Here is a 13,146-nt window from a genome sequence, read left to right on the forward strand (position 1 = left end):
GGAGCAGAGAGATAAAGATACTATACATCAGCAGCAGTAGTTCAAGGTTTCAACCTCTCTGCCTCCTCCTGTGACCCAGAAGTCATTTGCAGTTGATTATTCAGCCATTTGCTTTCTTTAGAGGGAAATATACTGGCAGTGGTTGGCTGAAGTGAGTGCATTTTCCCTTCTGCCCGTGCCTTTCAGCCCAACCATCGCATATCTCTACCTGGAAATAGGCACATCCTCCATGTCACTTAGAGGCTTTATGAATGTGTTAAATGCTGTGTTTGAAAACTTACTGTAATTTGATTCCAGTTTTTCCCATGTTATTTATATGGTGACTGTTGTTCGCCTACTGCTTGGGATGCTTGCACATTGTTAATTTTCAGTTTCAGTCCAAGGGAAGCTTTCAGGGGGTCCAGTTTATGTTAGCAATATATATAGTCCAAACTGGGGCACCGAGACAGAAAGATTGTGTATGTAACATAGTATATTATACTTCTTGATTTTCTCGTAAAAATAAAATGGCTTTCAATGTCCCAGGTACATTTTTAAACTGAACAAGTCGTACAAAGCCAACAAACATTAGGATTGAACATAGGACATGACCTCTCCCCAGTTAATATTCTCTCCTCTAAAGTCTTCAGTCCGTAAACAGCAATCTACATCTTGAGATCCCCTGCGTTGCAAAGAGAAATGATTGACTCAGCAGGTACTTTATGATGACTTATTCTCAGAGAAACATTTTTCTCTTGTCTACACGCACAGCAAAAGAAATAGCAAGTACAAGCTTTTGATATGGACATATGATGGCTGCAGTGTGATTCACAGTCTGTGATGTTGCTTTATTTGAGGAGGAGGGGAGCGAAAGAAAACTCTATTTTTGTTTGTTTGTTTTCTAATTACTTGAGCTATTTTTTCTTTGACTCAGCAACTCAGAACAGTACATACTGTACTACTGTAACAGGCAGTTGGGGCTGGGAAGCTGAGCGATGGCAGCGATAAAAGTAAATATTCTGCATTCTCAGAGGGATTAGGAGGAGATGGAAGAATTAGTTTTGTGTGGTGTCACAATCTCTTTCTGCATAAGTACTATGCTATATGTAATCTTTAGACTGGTATTTCTCAAGTGAGGTGCTAGAAACAAACAAGAAATCAGAAGAGTTTTATTTTCTCATATTTTTTCATTTACGAAACCCATTTGTTTAGATGATGAAAACCCTGCACAAGAAACCATGCTGCAAACAAAATTAAGAACTCTTGTTGTTTTCAATAATGTGTATGGCCTGTTTGGACAGTGTCTTAAGAATGGAGTGGAGAGTTATTTCAATTGACATGAAATAATTTGATAATAGACATGAAAAAAATTGATGGACATTAAATACCCCATACCTCAGGATGCTTTCCTGTCAGGCTTCATGCTGCACAATAAAAGTTGTACCCCTCATGGCACACCTTCACTATATTGTCTCATTCAAAATGTTTTGAATCGAAGCTTTCAAGGAGGGCCCTTACTACTGTTAAAGGCATTGTGCTGCGTTTGTGTTTCCACATAATGAGACACTCAAGCCTGTAATGGATTGCAAGGGATTCTGTCTGCAAGAGGAGGAAGTGCAGCCTGTGGACTGCTTTGTGCAGGAAGGGATGCTCAATAAGGCACTTGTCATCCTCACGTTCCAGGTCAACCTGCTTTGTTAATGCAAGACATTCACATGTCAGGATATGTTTAATCCAAGACTTTCTGTCTCCTTGGAGGAAAATCCTCACTTTGTGAGAGTTATTCACTAGGGTTAGTTGGGTCTGAATTTTAAGCAGGATACCCAGGCAGAAGAGTCAGTGTTGAAGGTCAGTGGAGGACAGAATACAGAGACCTTATTTCAAAGATACTTGGCCCCTCCAGAACTGGGAATTGAAAACTGTTTCTTGCTCTGTCTTACAGACTAAAAGCCCTGTATAACATGTTCTTCCTATTTCCAGCTTGCTTTTCTGGGAAGTTTCAAAAGATAAGGAGGCTTTGTGGAAAGCCAGTGAGATTCTTGGAAAGGATTGCCTTTCGACTCAGTTCTTGCACAGGTAGCAGCTGCCATCTGGTTCCTTTCTAGAGCTGTTGTTGCAGATTTTTTGTTCTTTATTCCATGCTCTTGCTTCCGATATTCATCACAGTACTAGAAAAGCTAAATATGTCCTCTTGCAGCCTTTAATTATGTGATAAAAGCCATGTTCATTTTAAAAGCCTATTTTTTTTCCAAACAGGCTGACCTGTGAATGGCGTTCTCTTGTGGGGAAATAGGACTTCACATTTGCTGTTGCTGCTTCTTCTCTCTTCCTTACCATATTTTTCTCAGTTCAAAATGGTTCTCTGTGATTGTAATTGCACTAAGTACATTTGATAATGCAGAAGTGACCTATTTTGTGCGCAGTTTAGCTGATTCTGCAGTTGCCTATAGGGTTTCCTAGCAATGTTCCTCAACCACTCCTTGGCTTACTCCTTGGCCTGATAAGTTAAGCATGGCTAGCACAACATGCTAGAGACAAGGAAAGTTCAAGGTAACAGAGGAGGATGAGCCATACAGCTGTGAATATGTTGGACTGAGTGTTTATAAGGCAAGGTGGGGGCCTCTGGAACAAATTAGGAGAACTAGAATAAACGTCATTAAATGTACTAAACTGTTGGAGGTCCTTTGTACAAGTTTGTTAATAGCCAGAAACATAGCCAGGTATTGTGCCCCTGGTAGGCTCAGCAGTTAATGTATGATACCTCTATAAAAAAATAGATGAACTGTGACCCATTACCATAAACACTGTCTGCAGCACTAACCCTGGTAACAGATTGTTCTGTGCCTCATTAAAAAGGAGACTGAGCTGTCAGAGGAGTCGGTGCTTCGTTTTGCCATATTTGCTACATAATCAGTTAATTTTGCTTAATAGCGCATTGTGTCGCAGATGTGCAAAAGGGCAGAGCGGCTTCACATTCTGCATAAAACCTCCACTGTGGTGCAGCTGAAATTTTAATGGAGTGTGTTAGCAGGCGAGCTGACCTCAGTCAGTGTCCTTGCCTTACTCCTGTCCTGCGTTCTCCCAATAGCGCTCTGGCCAAGCTCGGTGCTTTTAAAGATTCAAAGTACAAGTTCCTCAGACTTGACATTGGATATAGATGTACATGAAGATGGTCATTCAATGTCTGCTGTACTTGTGCTTTTTGATTGTTGTAAGTCTTATGTAAGGCTCTGTCAAGGACTTCCTCACATTTCATTGGGAAGAATTTTACCGCCTGTCTTTCATCTAAGCATTACTGAGAGTATGGAAGTTAGCATTACAGATTTCTAATGAGATGAATCCAAATATGTCTATCTTAGCATGGTTCTTCACATTTTACTGCCCTTTCAGTGCAGCTTTTGGGAAGATTATTAACAAGTCAAATATGGTAAGACATAATACATGGAGAAGCCGAGTTTAGACCTCTGTTTAGAGACAGATTATTAAAGATTACAACTCAAGGTTTTAGAAGATCAGCGTATTGCACAGTAATATGGCATATCCAACAATTAGTGCTAATCGGATACTGCTTAAATTTGTAGTGAAACTGGGTATGTGTAAATGGTTTTCTTCAGAAGAAAATATTAAAAATAACTAATTATATTCTGTACTCCTGTATTCCAGTCTGAGAGTAGTACAGAGATATAAAACTAACCAAATTTATAAACACTCTAGTGTTTTGTGAACGTCTTGTTTAAAAAAAAAAATCCAAAAAGTAATCCTAGATGTGTGAAAGGCCTCTGTTTAGAAAATAGGTAGGCTTGTAATTAAGTTCATCACTCTTCACAAAAGCAGGCAAGTACCTGCATAAACCTAAATGCACTTAAGTTGTGTTTACTTCTAGAAATACTTAAGTATGTTTGAAGTTAATAATCCACACAAAAGATTTTCCCCAGTAAAGACTTGCATCCACACAAAGGGAGAAAGGTGCTTGAAAACTTAAGTATGATTATAGGTGTAAGAGATGGGTTTGATTTTAGAAGAACCTGAAGGAAATGAGTGCACAAATCTAATTGAAATTCAGTGAGTCTGGAGCATGTAATTATCTTGGGTCCCTCTGAAAGCCTTGACCTCTTTTAAATGCTAACAGCTGAGGGAGGTGCTAGCTCTTATGAGCTAATTTCATATTAGCACACCAACACCTTGCTGGATGTTCTGCCCCAGATGCTCAGTGTGAGAACATAACCCTCTGCATAAGGCTTCTCCAGTATTGCCAAATCCAGGTGTCACTTTGAATATTTTTGTGAACTAAAAAAACCACTTCAAAATGCCAACCCAGGGAGAATTGCAGAAGATGAAGGGCTGGGAGGGAAATGATGGTTCAATCACAGTGCTATCAAGTTAAGAGCAGAAGAGCCTTTTGAAAGCTTTTGAGTCCAAGTGAGATTTGTAATTAATAGGTGCCTGGCCTGGCCTCCTGCCTTAGTCCAGGCAGGCACCCTACCCAGGAAGATTTGGATCTAAATTTTGTATTTTGCTCTTTCTTCACTTTTAAAAAGTGAAACAAAACATTAAAAAAAAAAAAAGCAGCCTTGAATTTGAGCTGGGTGGTTGATTTCATCTGAAGCCATGGCTGTAACTTCCTAGGGCATGCTCCCATGCTCACTGAGGCCTAGCTTCACTGCAGGGCACAGAGAGGACCACTGCTCCTGACAGCCATGTCTTCCACGGCAGTGTAAGCTGACCCTAAGAAAGTCTTTGATTGTCCTGCATCCTCCCTTGTTTCCCTGCATCGCCCATGTCTTCCTATTTGCTCCCTGTCCTCAGCAATGTCAGTTCTTCTGCTGTTCTGCAAGTCAGTTCACAGAGAAAATTTGTTAGGAAGGAGGTGGGAAAAAAAAAAAAGTGCCACCCATGAGCCTGTGCTCACACCATAGTGGTGGAACTGTCTGTAGGCAGGCAGCTCTCTAGATGGGGGAATATGATACACCAGGAGAAAATCAGGAGTATCTTTACACTGGACTGGTTACTCACTCATGCACCTACCTAAGCATCTCCCAAGAAATTCCATGGGCCAGCGCGCAAGGATAGGCTTGGGAGTAGGAGAAGAGACCTTCATGAGTCAGTGTTGCCTCTGAAGGACATGTTCCTCCAAGCATGTTTTGTGCCCTGCTTGGCAGGTACACCCTTTACAGCTGTAGCAGCAGAGGTGTGACATTGCTGCAAACAGATGCATTGGGACATGAAGACAAATGTCTTTAAAGAGAAGGAAGAAGACTTGGGGGTGACTGGCATTAGCTCTTAGTACAGTAGAACAAGAGTCTCATTAGTGCACTGCCCCTGGCAAGGCCAGCCCTGATGTTTGAGCTGTGTGGCCCATGGAGTCTCTGGCTGTGGGCTGGCAGTGGCACATGCTGCTTCCAAACTGCAGGTTGCTCAAATCAAGGGGTCTTGCATAATGGGGACTACTCTGGGATGCCTTTTATTATTAAAAATAACTGGAAGCAATACGCCCTTCTGAAGTTGGCATACTTCACCATTAGCTCTTCCACTTGCACGTAGACACATACAGTCAAACTCGCGCAGCAGCCTGTCACATGCAATCTGTATTGTTTGTTTGAGAAGCAACCTATAGACAAAACCCATTTGCTTCTCCCTGTTGTTGCATTAAGCTATTACTGAGGGGATTTCAGAGGCATGGATGGGTTAGGCACCTGATTTCTGCTGACTTGAGCAGGAATCAAGGCACCTGCTGCTGCCTCTGGTGACTGAAAATCTCCACACAGGTTTTGGCTCACTGAAAGCTTCTTCATTTTCTTTGGAAAAGGATGAAAAAGTCTCTAAACAAGGAGTGTGTGCTCTTTGGGGATGAAGGCCCAGTCTTGTTAAAGCTCCTGGTATGCAGGTGAAGTAAAATGAAGCCTTAAATGTTAGGGCTAGTAGCAGCTTCATTGCATTTTTCCTTTAGCCACATATTTCCACTGCAGGGAGTGAGCCAGACAACCAGGACTTTGTGCTTCCCTGCCTGGTTCCTTGCTTTGTTAAACTTGGTGATGGTGGTCTGTGTCTCCCTTGGGCTGCTATGCCAGACAGACTTCTAGTGTGGGTAGCTGGAGCCAGGATAAGAGGCTTGCAGGCACGAGTTAGCATATGGTGGCTTTTAAAACGGAGTTGTACCTATGCGCTGTGGTGATGGCTGTTCCTTGGGATCTCTTACTGAGCTTCACATCTTTTCCCAGGTTGTGTCCTGCAACACCAAAGTGCAATTTTTTAATTACTTTTTGTTTTGATTAATGGAGTTAACCCTGGTGATGATATTTATTGAGGGGGAGGGCACAGACTCTTAGACACAGGAATTTGCAAGAGAAATACATTTAAAAGTAACAGCAGATTTTGCACAGTTAGTAGGTTTCAAAAGCTCGCACCAGGGCCTGTTTTTAAACGGGGAATCACTTTGAAGGAAACAAAAAAGGTGTCTCAGTGCAATCTGCACTTCCTATCTCAGATCTTTTCTTGTCTCTTTGTACTAGCCAGTCCTTGATATAGCATAAGCACCATCAAAACTTAATTTTCCCTAGATGCTGTTGTGTTTAAATCTGAGTAAGCTGAAATGTTTAATAATTTTAAATTGCACATGCAGTATAATTACATTTCTGTTTTGCTGTCTGTGGCTGAGTTTAACAGCCAGGCATTTACAAAAATCCTCCACATCATGAGGCATGTTCCGCTCTCGCCCCTCTTACTGAGCTCCCACTGACGTGGGACAGAGTTTCTGTTAGAGACGCAGGAGAGACCAGTGTATTGTAGCTTTTTTTTTTGGTTTTCTTTCTTTTTTTTAATAGCTGCTTATTTTCTGAGGTGCAAGTTTGGATTTCCCAGCGCTGACAAGGAGCTTAATGATCAGGATCCCAGTTGGCGCTGTAGGGCCCTTTCTGCACCGGCTGCCCGGGGTGCTGGGGTCGGAACAGTAAGGTTTTACCCACTTTGCTCCTACACAACACCTACAAAGGTTAAGCTTTTAAGCTTGTTTGCGCTCACTTCTTGAACAATGTATGCTGTGTGTATTGTTTGTTTTTCAGGCTTTTAGTCAAATAGAAAGGCAACTTTTTACTCTTCCTTTATGCCAAAAGTCACCAAAACGAGTTTGCAATTGGCCTCACTAATGAGCTCAGCCATTTAGCACCTGTTGTAAGGTCAGAGGAAGGGGAAGGGTTTAAAAATTATTATAGTTTAGTGCACTGAAATGTGCTTCTGCTTTACTGGGAGGTGCATAGATGCTCAGTAAGAAATACAGAGGAACTTGCAGTGAAATCTTAAGCAATCATTAGTGTAAATGATTTTGATATGTAGATTAGTATACAACAAATAATACATGTTCTGATTTTTGAGCCAAGGCTATAATTCAGCTAAGAGCCTTGATACAGTGCAAATGAAGGTAAGATCAAAACCGACTCTCTTCTCCATTAATTTCCTACAGCTTTTCTAACCTTTCTTCCGTTTTATTGTTGGGGTCTCTAATACCAGTGGAAAAAAAGACAAAGGCTAAAGAAAAGGCTAGTGGACATAACCTCTGTTTTTCATGTAATTCTACCTATTTATTTATGTTTTTTTCCACCTGTTCTACATATCTTCAGTGGAAAGGAGCTGGCAGCAGTACTTCCATTTTTTTTCAGTTGAGAGGGCATTGCAGTACTAGAGTTCATTACAGGCTTGAAATGGCCCTTACTACAGTGATGCGTATTGAGGTTGATGTCGTGACATGTGAATTGCTATTTTGCAATGCCAGTCACTGCAAGCATCCCATGTTGCACTAAATGTAAGGAGCATCATATTGCATTGGAACAATGGATTATCTAAGGGCAGGGGTGTGTGTGAATGCGAACTGTAGCATTTCCTGGGACATACTGTTTATTTTCACTGCTTACCCAGGATGACTTTCTGGTGAAAGCACAGCACCTACACCTGAGGGTTCTGTGCCAAGCTTGGTAGGTCTTACCAAAAGGATACGGCAAAACTGGGGTGGGTTTTTGTTGTTTTGGCTTTTTTTCCCCAAGATTTCTTTCTGTAGGAAAGGAGGGCATGAAGGCCCTTCACCAGAATCACTAATGGCAGGGTCCAGTAGTCTTATTAGTACTGTATTCATGGTGTCTCTGTCAATAGAATTGCCGGCTTTCAATATGAAGGAGGAGGAGCTAGGTCTCTATTTAAGGCCTTGGCTCAATGAGGTGATAGGGTGAAGCTCACACCTTCTCCAGGCTGGACAGGCAGCTGGGCTGTGCCAGTGAAGGCTCACCGTGGAGAGAAGGCAGGCAGTGTTGGTCCCACCAGCCCTGCCCTGAGGACTGTATCTTGTGGATAAAGCCAGAGACAGACAGAGCCTGATCCTCTGGGTAAGGATTAGAGCCAGAAGCTGCCAAAGGAGCGTACCACATTAGTTTATATCCTGGCTGCGTGCCCTGCTGTTCAGTGGCACCCTTTTGAGAAGCACAGGTGATCCCAAAAGTCACGGGCTATGTTTGTGGCATTCTGTTTGCCCTCCTCCGGGCTGGCTTTCTCTGCCCTCTGCACACAGCTGATGCCACTGGACCTGGGATCTTTCCCTAGCCGACTCGTATAAAAACATGGGCATAGCCTTTCCCTTGCATCCCACAAGAGAGGTGAGTTTGGACATCCCCCTCCTCCTGCTGCAGCAGCCTGAGGGAGCAAGCTTTTTGGTGTACCACCAAGGCAGTGGGTACAGAGCCTGAGGTGCAGCCTCTCAGGCAGCCCCTTGGCACAGTGCAAGCATGATCAGATGCCTGGGTTGTGACTCCGATGCCGGCTCACATCCGCTTGGGTCTGGGCTCTAATCCGGGCTTGAAATTTTAAATATTGACAGAATTAATTCCTGACCGCTTCAGACTGCAGAAATTCGCCTCTGATAAGACTGTGTTTAATAAGGATATCTGTGGTAAAGAGCTTTGTTGGCTAGACAGGGCTTTACCTTGCCAAGCTCTGCTCTGGAAGGAGAGGAAAAAGGGGTCCTCTTCCAGCATGTTTCCTTCTTGCAGCCTGGCAGTGTGGTGGAATAGCAGGGCAATGAAACCTCTTTTCTTCTTCCTGAAAAATAGCCACAAAACACCTTTACACAGTTAGCAGCAAGAAGCAGAAGAAGCCAGAGTAAATGTACTGCTGCAGTAAGCCTAAACTCTTAAACCAATGCCAAAAATAAAAGCAGCCTATCTTACTTTTTCCACCTTACATAGCAGTTTCCAACCACATCAAGTGAGAAGTCTAGGTGGGTGTATAGTGTTTATCATTACTGAGTAATACACATTACAGTAGCTGGGACATTTGTTTTGTTCCTGACTACTGCTTTTAAAATGGTTTTAGTGAGGGCAAGAAAAATGATTTAAGTTTATATTGTCACTGAAGAGATAGGAGAGTGTTTCTGATTTGGGGAGGAAAGCTGGGACTGTAAATAACTTGGGGTTTTTTTCCGTCCACTACAACTGCAAGGAGGTTGAAAGGCAGATGGTAGAAGTGCAGAATCCGTCGGAATCCAGCAGTGCAGGCTTGCTTTCTGTAAGAGATGGTGTCAGAGTGTTTTCTGTGCCCACATTCATCTCCAGTAATTTTGTCCTCCAGTATTTGAAAATAGTTTACATAGGTGGCAGCAAAATTTTATATCCAAAGCAATGAAAAAGTGAAAATAGATCCACATTTGAAACTGTACTCTTTTTTTTTTTTCCTCTGAAGTATCTCTTGTATGAAATATTGCAAGCTTCTTTTCAGGGAGACTTGGTCCAGGCTGAATTGCACCTGGTGAGTGAGTGCACAGAAGAGGGCTCGCTGCAGTGTGGCAGGTGGGCAGTGGTGTGGTATTTCTGTCCTGGGGGTGGTACTGGGGGAGTGGAGGTCACTGAAGTAACAGTCGACATGGTGCATGCTGTAATGATGCTTTGCAAGTGAAGAGGGCAAGTTTTGTCAGCTGTGCTTGGGTAAGGTCTACATCGAACTCTCAGAATACCGAGAGGGCAGGTTCACGGTGCACAAAAGCTTTTGGCCCTATGTGTTCTGCAAATGGTGGTGGTGTGGTGCTGGGGCTGAGCAGGCTGCAGGGGAATATTGCTGGTATATGGAGAGGAATGGATTGAGGAGGTCCATGATAGCAGAGTGAGAGGAAAAGTCTGAATCTAGCAGTGTTTTACAGTCTCTGAAAGTCAGAAACATACCAAATATAGACCCAGAGGATATGTAAGAGCTAGTGTGAAGGGTAATACTGGTACATCTGGAAGTGCTGGACAAAGAAAACCTTGTTACCTTGTGGGGCTTTGATGCATTAGTCACAGGATGTTCAAGTTTAGCCAGGAGTTGGCAGACAGATGGACCGCAAAGCAGTTCTCTGACTCAGTCTAGGCGGGCATGAAGTCATCCACATAAAGGTAACCTATTACAGTATTTTCACAGAAGCTGCTTCCCTCCCCCTGGGTTTTCATGCTTTTGTGGTAATGCTTGGGTTTTTGTTCATGGTAGTTTTCCAGTTGATACATTGCTTCCCAGCTGCTCTGCCACCCGGTCACTCATCCACCTTCGCAGAAAGTTGATACAGGGTTTTTGTTTGCTTGATATATTACCTGGCCATTGTGGTGGCCAGACGCTCTCACCTTTTCCAGGCAGAAATACGGCCGGCCTAAAAATTGCAGCAGCGTCCTTGTATTTCCTTCCCACTTCCACTCTCTACTGCGCTGGCTGCAGTGGTTGCACTTCCTTGTGTTAACTTCATGGAGGGCCACAAAGCATCTGTGGTGTGTGATCTAAGGCACTTGTCCAGCTGCTCATTGCATGGTGTGATCCTATTTCTGCAGTCAGACAAACTCTTGAGGAAAAACTGTTTCACTTGGCCTTTTCTTCTAGAAAGCTGTGGCCTTGAGGCTGCATCACATTGTGGTGGGTTGTTTTTTTTAAATGAAGAGGATAGGAAAAGCACTGTTGTGTGTATTTATGCTGGATTTTCTAAGAGGGAGATGAATAGGAAAGTTTCTGCTTTAAACAAAAGTAGAGAGATTTCTCCTTTGGATTGAGGTTTATCAGTTTGTTATCTTGTCATTTGATGCCTGTTAAATTGCGGTGGAAGCACCAGACTGAGGAGCTAGTGATCTTTTTCAGAACTGAAAGAAATTAAAAAATTATTAAGTAGTTTACTCTCAGAGGCTAAAATTACAGGTATTAAATACTTTGTCTGTTTTATTGGTAGAGAAACCTTTATTGTTTGTTACAAGTTGTTTACTTGAAAAGGGCAAGCCCTTTTCTGTTGGTTCATGTGAATTATTGTCTGTTGCTAATACTAATTCCTCCTCTCATACCTGCCTGCCTTCCTCCTTGTTTAGGGCATCAGTGTGGTGCCTCTGCTTACTTTAATAGAATCATCATGATCTTGGGACAGGTTTCCCAATTTTCACATGCTGTTATTATAATTTGGGTTATTTCTCTGGGTATGCAAAGATGGGAACAGCTTGCACAGAGCTCACTATCTTAGTAATAAGAGAAGCTATTAAAAAAAACCCCAAAACTTTGGGAAGAGAGGAGATACTCATTATCAGGTGCTGCTGTGCCTCACACGAGTGGCAGGACAGTGCCGATCTTGGGTGCCCTGAAACAAGCCTCAGGTTTCAGGATGCCCCAGCTTGGATATCCAAGATGCCTGAAGGCGGGGAATGTGGCATGTCCCACTCTTCCTTGTCCTCTGTCCCCAGCACGGTGCACATCTTCTCCTGGAGATGGAGAGGGTGTACACTCCAGTATCGATATGTTTACTGCAGTGCCACGTGAGGTTGGTTTAATATCAAAGTAGTTTTAAAAATAACCAGGCAAGCAAAGACAGTTGCTGCTGGTAAAATGACCCTGAGAAGATGCCTCAGGGGGGATTAAGATACAGTGCCGAAGCTATTAACTGGGAAGATCCTACCTCTTCAGCTCTCCAGTTTGTTTTGCCAATGTTGAGAAGGAAGAGATAAAAGCAACTATAAACAGTTAAAAAAAAACCTCTCCAGGCAGAAAGGAGGCAGTTGTTTGGGAGCTGCTCACTGGGAGCAGGCACCTGCCCGCGAGTTTGCAGGAATCTTGGCTTCTCAGCAGCTCCTGAAACATGTGGTGGCGCGGGGGACTGAGCTAGGAGAGACATATGTCCTCTTTTGTATCAGTTTTAGAAAACATTATGTTGCCTACCTTCTGTTAGTAGTAAACCGTATTTTGATTTGAGAACGCTGTTTTGTGTGGCCGCTGGCGCAGCATGTGGCAGGCCCTGGGGGTTCCCAAGTGCCACCCTGCAGGGCTGTGGTCCCCGAGACCAGGGGGATGATTTTGGAGAGGGAGAAGGGATTCAGCCGTACTGGGGAACACGTCCATCACTGCTCCTTGCTCTGTCATACACGAGGCTCTGCGCACCCCAGGGAAAGCAGTAAATCCTTGCTGGCCCTTGAGGACGAGGATGTGATGTGACTTGGACAAGTAAGGTCGGGCATCTTCCAGCCCTCCAGAAGCAGTGCTGCATCTGGGAGGCAGTTTTGTCCACAGGTACCAGCACAGCCTTCAGCCTTCAGCTCAAGGCGTATAGCTCCAGGAAGTCTGAGCTTTTTGAGTAGTCCTGTCTTCTCTGAGGGTTTTTTTACTTTTCCATGAAACAGGAGTTTCAGTCTTTCTCCTTGTGCTTCTGGCCTATCCCACTCCAGAAAAGGAGTTACTTGGCCTTGCTGCCAGACTCTCTCTCATAAATCTCTGTGGGCTGGGTGATTTATAATTTATTGCCCACCTACCCTGCAAAATCTTTTCAAATTACTCATGTTACTTGCTGTCCTGCCTTTTGCTCTACTTTCCCCTCTTTCCCTTCCAGCAAAGTATTTGAGGCCTTTCTCACACTTAGAAGTCTTCAGTCTAGCTGTGTCAGTTTTGAAGAAGTGCATCTCCTCTGCTTTAGGTGTGGTGTGTATCTCTTGACTTTGACTTCTCCGTAATGGGAACCTGTGTCGCAGAGAAATCTGTGGCTATTAGGTTGCTTCCTGCATCTGCTAGAGGCATTACTTGAAGCAATAGCCTCTGAATGTAGGAGGCTTAAACCGTGTCCTTTCCTGATCTCTCCTATCACATGTCATTTCGTGTATGTGAGTTGTTTATTTGGCTGGATGATGGCAGTGTCTGGTTTTTGCTATC

The 13,146-nt window shown here is 43.4% G+C and overlaps 1 protein-coding gene and 1 long non-coding RNA gene across 7 annotated transcripts in view; one reads left to right on the plus strand and one right to left on the minus strand.

Annotated features, from left to right (window-relative positions):
• Positions 1-13,146, plus strand: part of FOXO3 (forkhead box O3) — a 93,471-nt gene that overhangs the window by 45,938 nt on the left and 34,387 nt on the right. The gene's annotated exons all lie outside the window — the stretch shown is intronic.
• On the minus strand, positions 686-13,062 carry LOC133624942 (uncharacterized). Of its 2 annotated transcripts, XR_009818207.1 has the most exons (4): positions 12,166-13,062; positions 10,261-11,108; positions 8,942-9,057; positions 686-6,205 (listed from the first exon to the last, which is right to left on the minus strand). It is a non-coding gene; the product is annotated as an uncharacterized LOC133624942 (long non-coding RNA). The 2 variants fall into 2 exon arrangements; XR_009818208.1 differs by lacking the exon at positions 10,261-11,108.

Source organism: Colius striatus, chromosome 2 (assembly GCF_028858725.1).
Source record: "Colius striatus isolate bColStr4 chromosome 2, bColStr4.1.hap1, whole genome shotgun sequence".
Lineage (NCBI taxonomy): Eukaryota > Metazoa > Chordata > Aves > Coliiformes > Coliidae > Colius > Colius striatus.